The 14,605-nt window shown below is 39.3% G+C and overlaps 1 long non-coding RNA gene across 1 annotated transcript; it reads left to right on the top strand.

The window, feature by feature from the left end:
* The first annotated feature begins 12,092 nt into the window (after nt 1-12,092).
* LOC118557164 lies at nt 12,093-12,880 on the top strand. Its single transcript, XR_004927666.1, has 2 exons — nt 12,093-12,278; nt 12,491-12,880. It is a non-coding gene; the product is annotated as an uncharacterized LOC118557164 (long non-coding RNA).
* Nucleotides 12,881-14,605: the final 1,725 nt, after the last annotated feature.

Below are 14,605 nucleotides of genomic sequence, written 5' to 3'. Positions count from 1 at the left end.
AGCTGCCACTCAGGGCTTAGCCCCTCCCTGCCCCAAAATACTCCAGTCACAGCAGCACAGCATTGGAGCAACAGATCAAAATGTTCTCTTGCTAACAACATGATAAAGTTATGAGTTACTTCTTCTTCCGAACGGTGAGGCTGTTTTGCTCTGTTTTTATCCTTCACAACTATCCCCATAGAAGGCGACACGTGAGAAGGGCTGGGTTGCTGTGTGGAGCGAGGTATAGAGAGGCTTGTCACACATCTTGTTTTGGTCTACAGACAGTGCTCAAACACCTTCTAGTGGGGATGTAAATATGTGGTTTTCGCAGCTTTCTTGTGTCAGAAAGTGCCTATTAAAATTACTTATCTGCTTTATAGAAAAGGCAGGTTTATAGTTCATTCTTTGAGAGGCTTTGGGAGAATTTGACCTTGAAGAATTTCCTCTTAGATTTCTGCTGCTTCTTAGTTTCTCTCCCTTACATGATTCTCATCAGGAGACAATGCTCTTACCTCTGCATTCTTGACTTTAAATTGTTAACCATGGGGATTATATTCATTTTTTCACAAAAACACCTTTTATGTAGCATAAGACCACATACAGAAAGTGTTTATTTGAAACCAAACTTCTGTTATAACTGTCGGAACCCCCTTAGGACAGTCGACTGTAATTTTCTTACCAGTATCACAGGAGAACACCAGCTGCCTGAAGGCGTCTGGCTGCTGATGAGATTCTCCTACAATCAGGCTCAGTCACCCAAGAATATTATTATTGATTCTGATTTTGAGCTACAGGCCGGTGAACACAGCGACTTGTTTTGTTGAACGGGAAACAACAGCAACGGAAGCTATCGTTCAGCACTAATGACACCATTTTATGAGGATGCCTTCTTCCCCTCCTGGATAAGTGCTATAAATGTATTTATATGTCTGTTTCACAGGCAAATTCAAGAACGGAAAGGAGATTACCTGTCGAGATTATTCCCGATGATTAATGCTTGTTTGGGCACTGTGAGATAATGCAAATTTGATTGAATGACTAAAATGAAGTGTTTCATGCAACTTGCAAGTCTAAATGGCTTTTTTAGGAGATGAGAAGAGTAAAAGATTTGAATTCCCAAGCATCCGGGAGAAATTAAGCACCAGAAGAAAGGACTAAATAGAGTTCTCCGTCATAGGCTCCTGACAGTATTGCCAATTACATGGTCATGTCGGTGAAAGAAAAACAAATGGGTTTCAGTTACAAAAGGATAGGGAGAACACGTCAGCAGGAAAAATTAGGACTTTTATAAAAGCATAATTTTTTTCTTTCACGTCCTTTTATGTTCAGATTGCTTCACTTTGTTGTCATTTCCTCCTCTCAAGCTTACAAAATCACCAGTACTATATTTGCCACTTCTAATGATTCTTATGAAAAAGGTATAACTGTAGAACTTTTACAATTCAGACGTCTGTTCTTGGAAAAACTTTAATTAAGCCAATCTGAGTGACTGTAAAGTTGTGATTACTGATCCATCATGTAGCGTTTCACTGAATTATAAGCACGATGTGACACAGAGACTTGTTTCGTCTTAACCTTCGCTCTTCAAAATGGGAAAGACAGAGAACAAGCTGTGCAAAGGAGGCTGTTGTGAATCAAGCTGTAAAAGTCAGGACATTGCTTTATGAAAACAGTTATTGTCTACTTTTCTAAATAAGACGTGGGGTTTCTTGCAAGATTCTGGGCCATGGTATCAGACTGTGATTTGGGGGAAAGAGTTGTAGTCTTCCAGTCCAAAGGTTGTGGGTTCCATTCTAGCTTCCTTCTGCCATATATTAATGTGCCCCTGGGAAAGGCACTTAAAGATGCAGTAGGTAACTTCTGTATAAATGTATTTTTTACACATTTGTTAAAACTGTCACCATGTTCTGACAGTAAAATATGGGACAGGTAGGTGAAAAAAAATCAAGCTCGTCTGGCTCCTCCCCGCAGTCCTACTGTCATTGGCAGAAATACACCCCACCCGGACAGAAACAACCAATCAGGGCCAGGGTGAATGTCTGGCTGTGATTAATTAATTAATTAATGGGCATGGGGTCTTTGGGGTTCTATTTAATACAAAATTAAAGTTAAAGCAGACACAAAGTTAATAAAAGGGAAATACTTGACACTGTACCTGATGATTTTTTAGGAGACATTTCTGTCTGTAAAACATTCTTTGAAAAAACAAAACTTCCACCGCCTTTGCTTGCTGGACAGATTTATTCTTGAACTGTGGTCAAGGCTGAAGAATATCCTACAGAGAGCGACAAATGATGTACCATAACCTGTAAGTTTTACAGGTAGCCCCGTTGTACTGGTGTATTTCTGGCTTGTTGCTTGCTCTGTTAATTGACAGCAACAATGTCAGGGAAGCGACAGCAAGCAAAAGTGGCAACATTGTTTTTTTTCTTCTTGAATTCTTCTTCTATAATTGTTTTTTTTGGGGGTGGGGATTTGATAACTGTGCATGTCAGAGTGGTTCTATTCTGACATAAATTATGATTGGATTAATTGATTGTGTGCCCATATAAACGGTACATTTACATTATTTTTGGGGTTTTTAATTTAAATACATTTCAATCCGATCGTGAAATTTTGTGTATGTAAACATAGCCTAGAGGCATGTGGGACAACCAATAGATAAGGCGATACCCCCGGAACTTGAGGGACAGAGAGGGGCTGAGGGCAGGACCAGTCCTCTGACCAATCCCTGTTTTTTATGAGCCTGTAGCTCTCACAGAAAGCAAATTTCTTAATCTCCTTTTTCTAAATGCATAATGTATTGACTACTGCCAAGATGGAGGGACCATTTCAACCAGTATAACAAAAAGTGTTTCTGAACAGGATTAGCTTTAAGTGTTACTTCTCTATTTGGCAAAACAGCAGAGCTGATAACACTAACAGTATAAATGTTAATATCTTTTTTGGAAGTTATCAACCTTTGATTTAGTCCTACAAATATTTTATTATAATTGCTTATCTTTGATGTGCCACTGTGTGCTTTACTTTGCCTGTCCATTAGCTGATGAAACAAATACATTTTACTATTGATGGACAACGATTATTTTATTCAAAATAACAAACAAACATGGTTCTGGTGCATACCAAATTTATTTTATAGTGAAACTAAGGATCTGCTTTTTTAGCAATAGCCATGTTCAATTTCTGTCTTTCTGGTGATTTTGCATAATATTTTCTTGAGTGAGTAACGGCAGCAGAAGGGTGGATTGTTACGGTTCCTAATTGTTCAGTTTTAATCTGGCTCCACTGTAACCTGTGTAATCAGCCACATTGGCCCAGTGCCTTTACAGCTTAATGGAGGAGGGAGGGGCAAAGGTTTATTTTGTTACTTGACCATTTATTAGCTGACTGAGCCATCAGCTGATTGATATTTGTGAAGTCAGGAAGAAAGCAATGGAAATTCAAAAAGTGAAGGTGGATAATAACATAGGTTATGTTGAAGCAGTGAAAAGAGTGCATGGACAAAAGTCAGGGGTGAAAACAGGAAAAGTAATTCAAAACTTAAGATTAGAGAGCAGCAGTAGAGGACACAAAACAGGTATAACAACTTAAAAGCGTATAAGAGTATACGCAGGGACAGAGAGGAGGGTCAAGGAGGTGGTTGTGTGATATTTGTCAAACAAGAAATGCCATATAGAGTTATGAAAAAAAGAGAACATTTGGAAATGATAATAATTGAAGTATGGAGTGAAATTGGGGCTGTGAAGATAGTTAACTTTTATAATCCATGTAAAAGGTTATCTTTGGAATTATTAAAGGCGTTGAGAGAAGATAACATGTTGTGGAGATTTTAATGCACATAGCACATTATGGGGAAGTCACAATGATAATAATGGAGAAATAATTGAAGAATTGATTGACATTAAAAGTTACAAGAATGGATATTAGGAATGGCAGAGTCAGAATTGATCTAACTTTTGTGTCAGAAACAGTAGCTGGTGTATGTACATGGAAAGCTCAAAAGGAAACAATAGGAAGTGTCATTATACCACTGTGACAGAAATAGGATTTAATATGGAAGAGAGTGAAAGTGTGAAGGTAGACAGATGTAACTTTGGTACTGCTTATTTGGGAAAAATTTAGATTGATTACTGATAGACAATTAAATATATCTAATCTTTATTAAGATAGAGGAACTGAATAATTCAGCCCCTTTATATCTTGTGTGTGAATCCATCTTAGAAGCTGCTAAACAGTAAATTAATCAGAAAGGAGGGAAACATAAAAAGAAAATTGTGCCATGGTGGACAGAGGCATGTGGAAATGTAATAAAATCTCATAATAAAGCATTTAAGGTATTAAAAAGAACTCATAATATACACAATCTTTTTGAATATAAAAGACTGCAAGCAATGGTGAGAAGAGCAATTAAAAATGCAAAGAAGGCATTTTAGAGAAAGTTTTGTAATTCAGTAGGAAGAGAAACAAGAATAGATAAAATATGGGGAATGACTAAAGAATGAATGGGATGAAAAGAGACTTTGGTTATCCAGTTTTAGTAGATAAAGGATTTAAACCAAAATATGATGATGAGAAAACAGAAATGTTAGCTCACATTTTTGTTAGAGTTCATGGATCAGAAAATATAAGCGAAGAAGGGAGAAGAGGAAGAGAAAAACAGCAGAGAATGAAGAGATTTTAAATCAAGATGAAGAGAACAATAAATTAATCAATGAACCATTTACAAAAGCAAAGCTAAATCAAGCTTTAAGGAAAACAAAGAGGACAGCTCCAGGGAAAGATCAAATATGTTATATCATAATAAGTCAATTTAGTGACCAATCAAAGGATATTTTGTTGGGATTATACAATAGAGTTTGGGAGGAGGGAAAGCTGCCAATGGTTTGGAAAGAAGCTGTGATCGTACCAGTACGTAAACCAGGAAAAGAGAGGGCAAAACCCAGGAAAATAAAGGCCTATTGCATTAACATAATATTTGCAAAATAATGGAGAAAATGATCAATGACAGGTTATTATTTAGAAAGGAATAAATATTTATCTATATCGCAAAGTGGCTTCAGAAAAGGAAGCAACACTATGGATCCATCTCTGTGTCTGGAACATGAAATTAGAAAAGCACAAATAAATAGAGAACGTGTAGTGGCTGTATTCTTTGATATCGAGAAAGCACACAATATAATGAGTAGGGAAGGACTGATGATTAAACCGATGAACATGGATGTTAAAGGTAGAACATACGTATAGGTGATTAAAAGATTTTTTAATCGGAAGACTGTCAGGGTTCTCTGTGTTGTCCTACTCTATTTTACTCCTCAGGTGGTTATTGATGGTTGGAGGGAGTGTCCCACACCTGCGGCTCGTCAGAGGCAGCTTCCTGCCAGAGCTCAGACAGACGGAAGATGCCAGAGCCTTAAACCAGTCGTGGTACGACGTGGCCTCTGACCAGCTCCTGGAACCTGTCCGTGAGTTTTTTCATCCTACCTTTGACTAATCCTGGTTCTCCTGTTTGTCACAGTTTTGGTGCTTGGATGCACTCACCTGTCTCGAAGTCCCGTCCGAAGGATCAGACCAGTGGAATTTCCTCGCTCAGATTCTGCTCTGGCTCTCCCCCTCATACTCCCTTGGCGTTACCAAGTCGGGCCTGAGGTTCCCCTCCCGGATTCCACTGGTGCTCTCTGAACTCTCTGCACTCTGGTGAAACCGCCTGTCGCTCCAGCCAGTTGAGACTCGCTCCGGATCCCTTGCCAGCTCCATCTGCCGCCCTCCAGCCACTAGCTACCAACACCACCTAGGGTAGGCTCACGGAGTTCCCTCGTTACTCCTTCCCCCGGTTAGGTCGGCCCCAGCTAATGGTAAGCAGCGTACCTTCTGGCATATTTCCTGGTTCAAGCCCTTTAGTAATTTCTCTCCTCTCTCTTTGCAGTCTCTCCCGCTTCGACGTTCAGTCCTCACCTAGGCTACTTGCAGCCTCGTCCTTGTTGTCTGCACTTTTCTTAAATAAACACCTTAAAACTGTGTTTGGTCTCCCGTTCGTATCTGCATGTGGGCAAAACATCTGAAAACCATGACAAAGACAAATACAGGTCATGATAGGCAAGAGTTTTTCTTCAAAATATCTTGTTGAAAATGGAACACCTCAAGAAAACATAATAAGTCTGTTACTTTTTCCATGATGATTAATGATGTCTTTAAAGATGTATAAAATAGGTTTGGATGTTCTCTTTTTGCAGATGATGGGGTCATTTGGTTGAGAGGTCAAAATGTTGTTTATATCGTGAAGAAATTGCAAAGAGCCATTGATTATGAGAGCCATAGAGAACTGGTCCAAAAATTATTAATTCCGTTTTGCTTCTATACAATTAAAGAGAATTTTTGCACATCCATGCATTGATTTCTTCTAAACATTTGTTCAACGCTTGAATGGGTTTTGCCTGAGTAGTTATGGTAACTGATGTTGTTTATGATCTGAGCTAGAGGGAACATGTAGATATTAAACAGGAGGGGACCCAAGATGGATCCTTGGGGAACCCCACAAGTGATTTGTGTGGTCTCTTATGTAAAGTTACCTTTTTACAGACTGCCCCTCTAATCTTTTGGATTTTCTCAATAAAGAAGTTAACAAATTCATTGCAGGCCCTGGTGGAGTGGAGTTCAGAAGCCACGGACACAGGAGGATTTGTTAACCAGTTCACTGTGGCAAATAATTTCCCTCTGGTATTATTAAAGTATATATGATGAGGCATATGAGCATTATTAAGGTTTTTGTTGATAATCTCAGAGTAAAAAGATTCTCTTGCATTTTTCAGCTGTAAGTTATATCGGTACAGTCTCTCTTTATAGATGTCATAGTGAACCTGGGGTTTAGTCTTTCTCCACCTGGGTTCAGCTTTTCTACATTCCCTTTTTTCACTTCTAACTGCTGGAGCATTTCTCCGAGGAGATTTTTTTTCTTCCCAAAAACAACTTTCATTTTAATTGGAGCAATGCAGTCAATGATGTCTGAGACTTTTGTGGATGCTTTTAAACGTGCCTTAAAAGCCACCTTTTTAGGAGAGCTTTTAATAGGGTGTTTTCAGCTGACGTCACGCTCACGTGACTACTCAGCGCGTCCGCCATATTGGGTGGCAGTCGTTTCGCACCGTTGACCTGCATTGTATGACGCCTTAGGCAGTATTGGAAGTGAACAATGGGGAAAACGTGTTTAATGGTTGGTTGCACGGCCCGTGGAGGTGGAGATCAACGCTTTCTATCGCCTACCAGCCGTAATAGTGAATCAGTGTGAAAAAAAAAAAACAGCTGTCTGAACAACGCCGTCACCTATGGCTGACACGGATATCCAGGTCCGATTTGGACGGTGTTAAGCTGGAATACGCCAGAGTCTGCGGTGCTCACTTTGTCACAGGTAATTAACTGTTAAGTATTTAAAACATATAAGAAGAATATATTAATAATAGGGCTTGGGCGTTATGACTTATTACTTTCCGCGGCTGTCATGTTGACTGCCTCCGCCGCCTCTACTGCCTATTACTACCGCATACTGTACTCCCTCTCTCAGCCGTGTTTTAATTTGATTAATTTCACCTTAACTTGATTTCAACCATGGTAAACCGTTGCTGTATTGTGGGCTGTAACAGCGCAACACATGATCGCCATGGGAAAAACATAGAAACAGATTAATTTTCCACCGCTTTCCTGCCTGGAGGCGCAACCACGGAGAACAACTGTTAGTGATAACAAAGAGTCGTCGGCTCGCTTGGATCGCGGTTGTAAGTCGACCGAACATAACTTTCCACAGTATCCCGATGTCAATGAGTGTGTTCTAAACGTTTGAAACACATAGCAGCTAGTTAAAAGTACATTACATGCGCGAGTGGTTGTTAGCGCTAACGGTTAGCATGTGCTAACCCGTCTGAGCACAGCTTACCTTTGAACGAGTTACAGAGATAACAAAGAGATCGTCGGCTCGCTTGGATCGCGGCTGCAAGTCGACCGAACATAACTTTCCACAGTATCCCGATGTCAATGAGAGTGTGTTCTAAACGTTTGAAACACATAGCAGCTAGTTAAAAGTACATTACATGCGCGAGTGGTTGTTAGCGCTAACGGTTAGCATGTGCTAACCCGTCTGAGCGCAGCTTACCTTTGAACGAGTTGCTGTGTTCCCACTGTTTGCTGGCTTTATGATCTGCAGCTCCTACCGGCGCCAATACGGTAAATACAACTTAATTTTGCGCTGGTCATTGTTCTGCTTAAATAATTAAAGCCGCGAGCGGCGTCGATCGGCCCAGAGCCCGTCCGCCCTGCGGCGGGCGGTGCGCCTTCGCGCACCGCCCGCCGCCGGCCGCCAGCCACCGCAGAAGCATGCGACACATTTGCGTCGGATTGTTTACATTTTTACCATCTTATTAAAACTCACCCGTCCACGTATGATGGCGATTTCCTTGATGTACATAACCAGATGTGAACTGGTTGTGAGCCTCTAGATCCTTGTAAGCGCTCATTTCCTCAAGAGTGTGCAGAGGGTTTTCACCGAACACCAGGTAATGCACTATGTCGCCGTGCTCTACATTTGGCCAATCATCTGGATTACGGCCAAACAAGGCACCGTGGAGGGCATACGGGTCCATATGGTCGATCACAGAACATTTCCTCAGATATACGTCCTTATCTGGTCGCTCTAGCGTGCTGGCGTACTTATCCATTCGCGATACGATAATACGTGTAAGACAACTAGAGATAAGGAAGTGTGCCACCCAATATGGCGGACCGGAAGTTGGCCAGTGACGTCAGTGAAAACACCCTATTGAACTCTTGCCCTTTTACTTATTGTCTTTGTTTTATCTTTTTTCGTGCTCTCCATGTGTTTTTATTTAGCACTTACCTGTTTTACTATGTAACACTTTGGGATTTGTATAAATATAAAGTGCATTACAAATCCAAATTATTATCATTATTACTTTAGAATGAAATTTATCTACCAGCTCATCTACTGAGTTGCAACACAAGGTTGAAGTAGAAAAGTAAGCTTGGATAAAAGTTTACGTGGCATTGTCCTTTAAAGATGCGTTTTCTTATGATGTCCCTTTGGCTAAATGAGTCAATGGACATGATGCTTTCAAAGGTAACAGAAAAGTGATCAGATAGGGCAACATTACTTACATTAACCTTGGAAATGTTTGGACCCTTAGTGATGAAGAAGTCTAAAATATGTCCCTGTTTGTGCGTTGGCTGTTTAACATGTTGAGTTAAACCAAAGTTTCTAAGTGTGTCACACAGTTCTTTTGTCCCTCTGTCTTCAGTATTGTCTATGTGAAAGTTGAAGTCTCCTACAATAATTAAGCAGTCATTATCAACACATATCACAGATAGGAGGTTGTTAAAGTAATTTAAAAAGTTTTACTTGGACCTAGGAGGCCTGCAAACATTCAGAAACATAGTTCATAGCTCTTTACCTGGAGAGTCAAATATTGAAAAGAATCAAAATTTCCCAGAAAACACCTTTTTACACTTTTTGTGAATCACTAAACAATGTGATCCAGTCTCGGCCTTGTCGGGATGACGTTTTCGGTAACCTGACCTGAACTCTGGTTGGGTTCTTTCTTTTTCTTTTGTTTTTCCATTCTTTGGTACTTTAAGGGCATCTGCATTTTTTTAGGTTCCTGGGGATCGTGCAGTTCTCTTTATGTTTTTCACCACTTTAGTATTTATTATCTGTTGATTCAGGTGCTGTCATTAGTTAGTTTTCTGATCATGATGATTTATCAGTTTATACTTCTTTCTGTTAGATCTTTAATTACTGCCTGCTGCTAGTAAGCTAATTTGTCATATTCTGTTTATTCCTTTTTAGGTTCTGTATTTTCTTCCATGTCTCCTGCCATATCATTGTTTTCTCTCTCTCACCCTAATTTCCTTGATATCTTGTGCCTGCGCTAATTACGTCACCTGCCTTCCCCTCTGTGCCCTTTCCTATTTATTCAGCCAGTTCACCCATTGTCAGGTCCTCCGTTAAGCTGCCCCTGGTCTGGTTAACTCCTTGTATTTTTCTGATCCTTGCCAGTACCGGCTCACTCTGTTGTCATTTTGTTATCTGTTCATCTTTGACTTCACCATGCGGCTCCCTGGCTCTTATCCTGCAGTTCGGTCCAGCTGCTATGTCACCAAACATGAGTTTCCCTCAAAATGAGTACTTTATTATTTATATAACTTTATGACAATTTAAGATCGATATATGATGAGTTGTTATTTTTCTTTTATAGATTTCTGTAACATTTTACAATTCCACTTCAACTTCTGTTAAGACCATCATTGCTTAACAACAGCCTTGCACAGGAAACTCTATGGAAAAGGAGAAGGATTGTTTTAAAAAAAGTTGATTATTAAAAGCCACTACCTTTACGGTCATGTCAATACTATGGGCAAGGTTTAAAAAATTATTTCTCTGTAAAGCTGCTTGTCAAAAATTCATCGGCCCTAAGTGAAAAGATGTGACATCACAATGTTTAAGGAATTCCTTTCTTCTACAAATGGGGAGCTTATGAACAATGCCAAATATGTTATTGTCGACAGTCACTGCAGAGCCTAATTGGCTTCAATAACACATTGCAAATGTCTCAGGGGGGATTTGATAAGCTGAACTACAGCTCTGCATGGGAAGCTTGCATACTGTCAGCTTTTATTTTTGTTGTGCTTGTCTGTGAAAAAAAAAGAAAAAAATATTTGAATTATTGAACCAAAATGATGGGGGGGATATCATTTTTAAGGGTCTACATCCTCTGCTAACTCCCATGTTTTTAGGAACGTTCTGTTCTGGAATAAAACCATATCTTCAGTGAAAATTTGATTGAGCCCTCTGGATGTTATTCCATCTAAACACTAAAAACAGCTCACTGGAACAGATGGTCATAGAATATTATGAATCATTAATCATTACTTGCTTTCTGATTCTTCACCTTTTAAGAAATTTTCCTAAAAGTCTCTAAAACATTCTAACTCTGTAGTCTCAAACATACCCTCAAACTCCATTATTTTCACTAACTCTTTTCCCCTATCTAAGGACATATTTTATTGAAAATAAGCCCACCATTTCACTGCTGCAGCTCCAATATGGCTTGCATCCGGGGCGCCATCTTTCACTGCAGAACAATCAGAATCACAATGCTTTATTGTCATCTCACAATTGCATTGAGAAATAAAAGTAGCTGACACTTTGGGGTGCTTATTAGGAAAATAAATAAGGAGAAAAATATAATGATTTTACACATTACCTCCAAACTCTAAGATTTTGAGACATATAATAGGTCATGTTTGTACATTACTTAATTAGAGAAACTGGTAAACAACATGAAACTTTTATTTTAGTTGTAATGTGATCCTGAGACCTTGGGTTGCTACTAAGATTTTTCTGGAAAGAGCTGTGAAGTAGAATTGAAGTCAAATTAGTGTTTCTACTGAGAGAAAGGCCACACAGTCTTTGAGGTTGATTGAATTGCATATTTAAGGTCCCATGAAAAACATGTTTTTTCTGGTATCTGATGCAATTTTGTTGGACCTCTGATATGAGTGTGAAATTGCAGTATAATATGGGAAGTCTGAATAGCAGTGGTTCATATATTACAGTTACACTCACAATATCACAACATTTCACCCAAGATGTATTAAGTAATGTGGAACTTGTGGGGTGGAATACCAATACTGCAGAATTTGTTGAAAATTAGTTCTACTGATAGCGATGCCGGACAAAATGCACACTTCATGTGATGCACCGTTAACAAAGAACAACAAAACTTGCTCACTCGTCAATTAATGCGTCCTGGGTTTCTGAAAAAAAAAAATCAGAATATCACATAACAGGTGTTGTCGGCCGTGGTGGTCTCATCCAACTGGACACTGAAGGGACAGCAGGTCAACTTTGCGCACCTCTGTTCCTCCGTGTCAATTCACATCTCCAATATGCGCCGGGCCACACTGTCATTACTGAGTGGGATGGCCTTGATGACTGGTGCCAGTCCGCTCTGCATGATGGTGGAGATCGCCTCCTTTACTGCAGGAATAACAAGAGATTTCCTCACAGTGAACGGTAAGCCGGCTTTTGCAAGTGCTGTTGTAGCAAGTCTGTAAAAAAAGGTGTATATTTCACCTCAAATCCATCTTCACTATTTATGTATATTTGTTTTTCTTAGTTTCTGAATTTTATTTTGGTGGTGACGCTTTTATTTTCTTGCTTCCTGTTTGACGTCATATCCTGTGTGTTCCCGCTGTTCTCCTCAGTTCGCGCCGAGCTGCGCTGGGGAGAGGTAAGCGTATAGAGTTGTCTTCTGCTTAAGTGTTAAAAATATTTGAAATGTTCTTAAAAGTATGTTCACTAAGCTCACAACTTGTTATATTTTGTTGTTAAGTTGTTTTATGTGTAGTGCAGCACGTTATTGGGTATTTAATCCCTATATTAAAGACAATTATCGAGTTTACCATCCAAATGGTTTTATTTTTGTTCTTTTGGTTGGTTAAGGTCTGTGTGGGGAGGCCGGAGCCTGGGAACTGCTGTGCTGAATGCATTTTTATTTTGAACAGGTATGTGAGTTGCTTTAAACGTCATTTGGATGTTAAATTTATGTGTTTAGTATATTTTCATATTGTAGTGAAGGATTCTTTTTGTGGTTTATTTGACTTGAACAGAGAAAGGTGTGGCTATGGATTATTATTATTTTTATTTTTATTGTTTTGATATTTTACTTATTTGCTGACCTTAAGTTTTGGTTGGTTGTGGCACATTCCTGCGTGAGTTCGCGCCGAGCTGCGCTGGGGAGAGGTCTGTGTGGGGAGGCCGGAGCCTGGGAACTGCTGTGCTGAATGCATTTTTATTTTGAACAGAATAAACTCGCCTTCCTGCTACAAAACACCCTGGGTCCTCAACTGCTGGTTCCTTTCTTCACCTACACACACAACGCAGAGTACATACGACACATGAGGCGGATGGTACAGGCTACACTGTGTTATAAGATACCACCAACCCACTTTCTGGTTGATGCTCCGAGCAAACATGCCGTTCATTGTAGGGCGCCTTGAATGACGATCCCTCTGTGACTGAAAGTCGGCCAAGTCATCCATCCATCCATCCATCCATCCATCCATCCATCCATCCATCCATCCATCCATCCATTTTCTAGCCCGCTTAATCCCTCATGGGATCACTGCACAAAAATTGATTCATTCCATCAAATTCATTCAAGGAGGGATTCATTCATGTAACATCACAGCGGTTCATATCGTTTGCAATGGGACTGATATCAGACTTCTTGGACTCTGATACAAACTTGGATCCTTTAATGTAAAAAAACAAACATAAAACTCCTGTAAGTTCTAAGTATATTGTGTCTGTGTGTCAGGTTATCCGTGTACCTTCGGTGTCTGGCTCAAAGGAAATTTCACATTTCAAAATAGCGCATATTTAATTTCTTGCTTCACACAAAAAAAATCATATAATTAAAATTTCGTTTTGTGTCTAATATATGAATAAAAAAAAAAGGTTCCTCAGGATTTTCAACTTAGCTGTTTTGACCCACGTGGAGTAACAGAATACCACAGAACTAGGGTCTGACTGGTTTTGCAGTTGCAGAGATAACCTAACTCTCATGCAAGCCAGAGATTTTCTAGAAAATATGCAAACATTCAGCCCAGACTTTCCCTATACCTGCAGTTTACACATCGGTTTCACACCTATTTTGCTGCCAGAAACATAACATGAGACCAGTAAAACCAAAGAAGCTGATGTGTGACGCATAAGAAATGTTTCGTTGAAATCATGCTGTGAATGATTATCCTGAATGTCTTTGCTGAAGTAAAAGAAATAAATACCAAGCAGAACATCTCAGTAGCATTTACTTTTGCACATATCTACTAAACACACTGCCTCACCCTCACATTTGAACGTTTCAGCAGGCAGTGAATGCAGCCGACATTTAAACTCCCTTCTTCCTTTCCTCTTCATTTTTATTTCCACATTGTTCTCATCTTTTGGTCATGCATGAAAACAGAGAGCTACATACTGTACATCATCAAAGTCTTTACTGTTGATTTTCCTTTTCAGCACCATTATCTTTTTTTCTGCGTCATTAAGAATTCCACTCATAGTCAATCTGACTGCAAAAAAAAAAAAAGAAAAAAAGAAAGAAAAAGAAGAAATGTCAAGCAGATAATTTATCAGGACCTAATTAATTTTTTATATATATTTCCCAAAACCTTGGGATTTGCTAGTTCTGTGTATGGCCCGTGGGACAGTGGTTAAGATTTATGATGGGTCCATTATATATGCTTTGCATGAAGAAAAAAGTTTTCTCAAGCATGTCCTTCAAATCTCACCTTCTACAAACACCTTGTAAAAGAGTATGGCTCAGTATCATATAGATTCATTACACATAGAGTAAATGTTTTAAGCTTTTATTTCTAGCAATTTAGATGAATATGGTCACAGATAATGAAAAAACAAAAACAAATGTGTATTAGAATATTAGAATACTATATGGTATCAATAAAAAAGTATATTTTAAACAGAAATGTCAGGCTTCTGAAAAGCTTGTTCATTTCCAAGTACTCAGAACTTGGCTGGGGCTCCTTTCCCATGAAT

This window comes from Fundulus heteroclitus, chromosome 22 (genome assembly GCF_011125445.2).
Source record: "Fundulus heteroclitus isolate FHET01 chromosome 22, MU-UCD_Fhet_4.1, whole genome shotgun sequence".
Taxonomy (NCBI): Eukaryota; Metazoa; Chordata; class Actinopteri; order Cyprinodontiformes; family Fundulidae; genus Fundulus; species Fundulus heteroclitus.
Note: the sequence above shows the minus strand (reverse complement) of the source record. Positions and strands in the feature narration are given on the sequence as shown.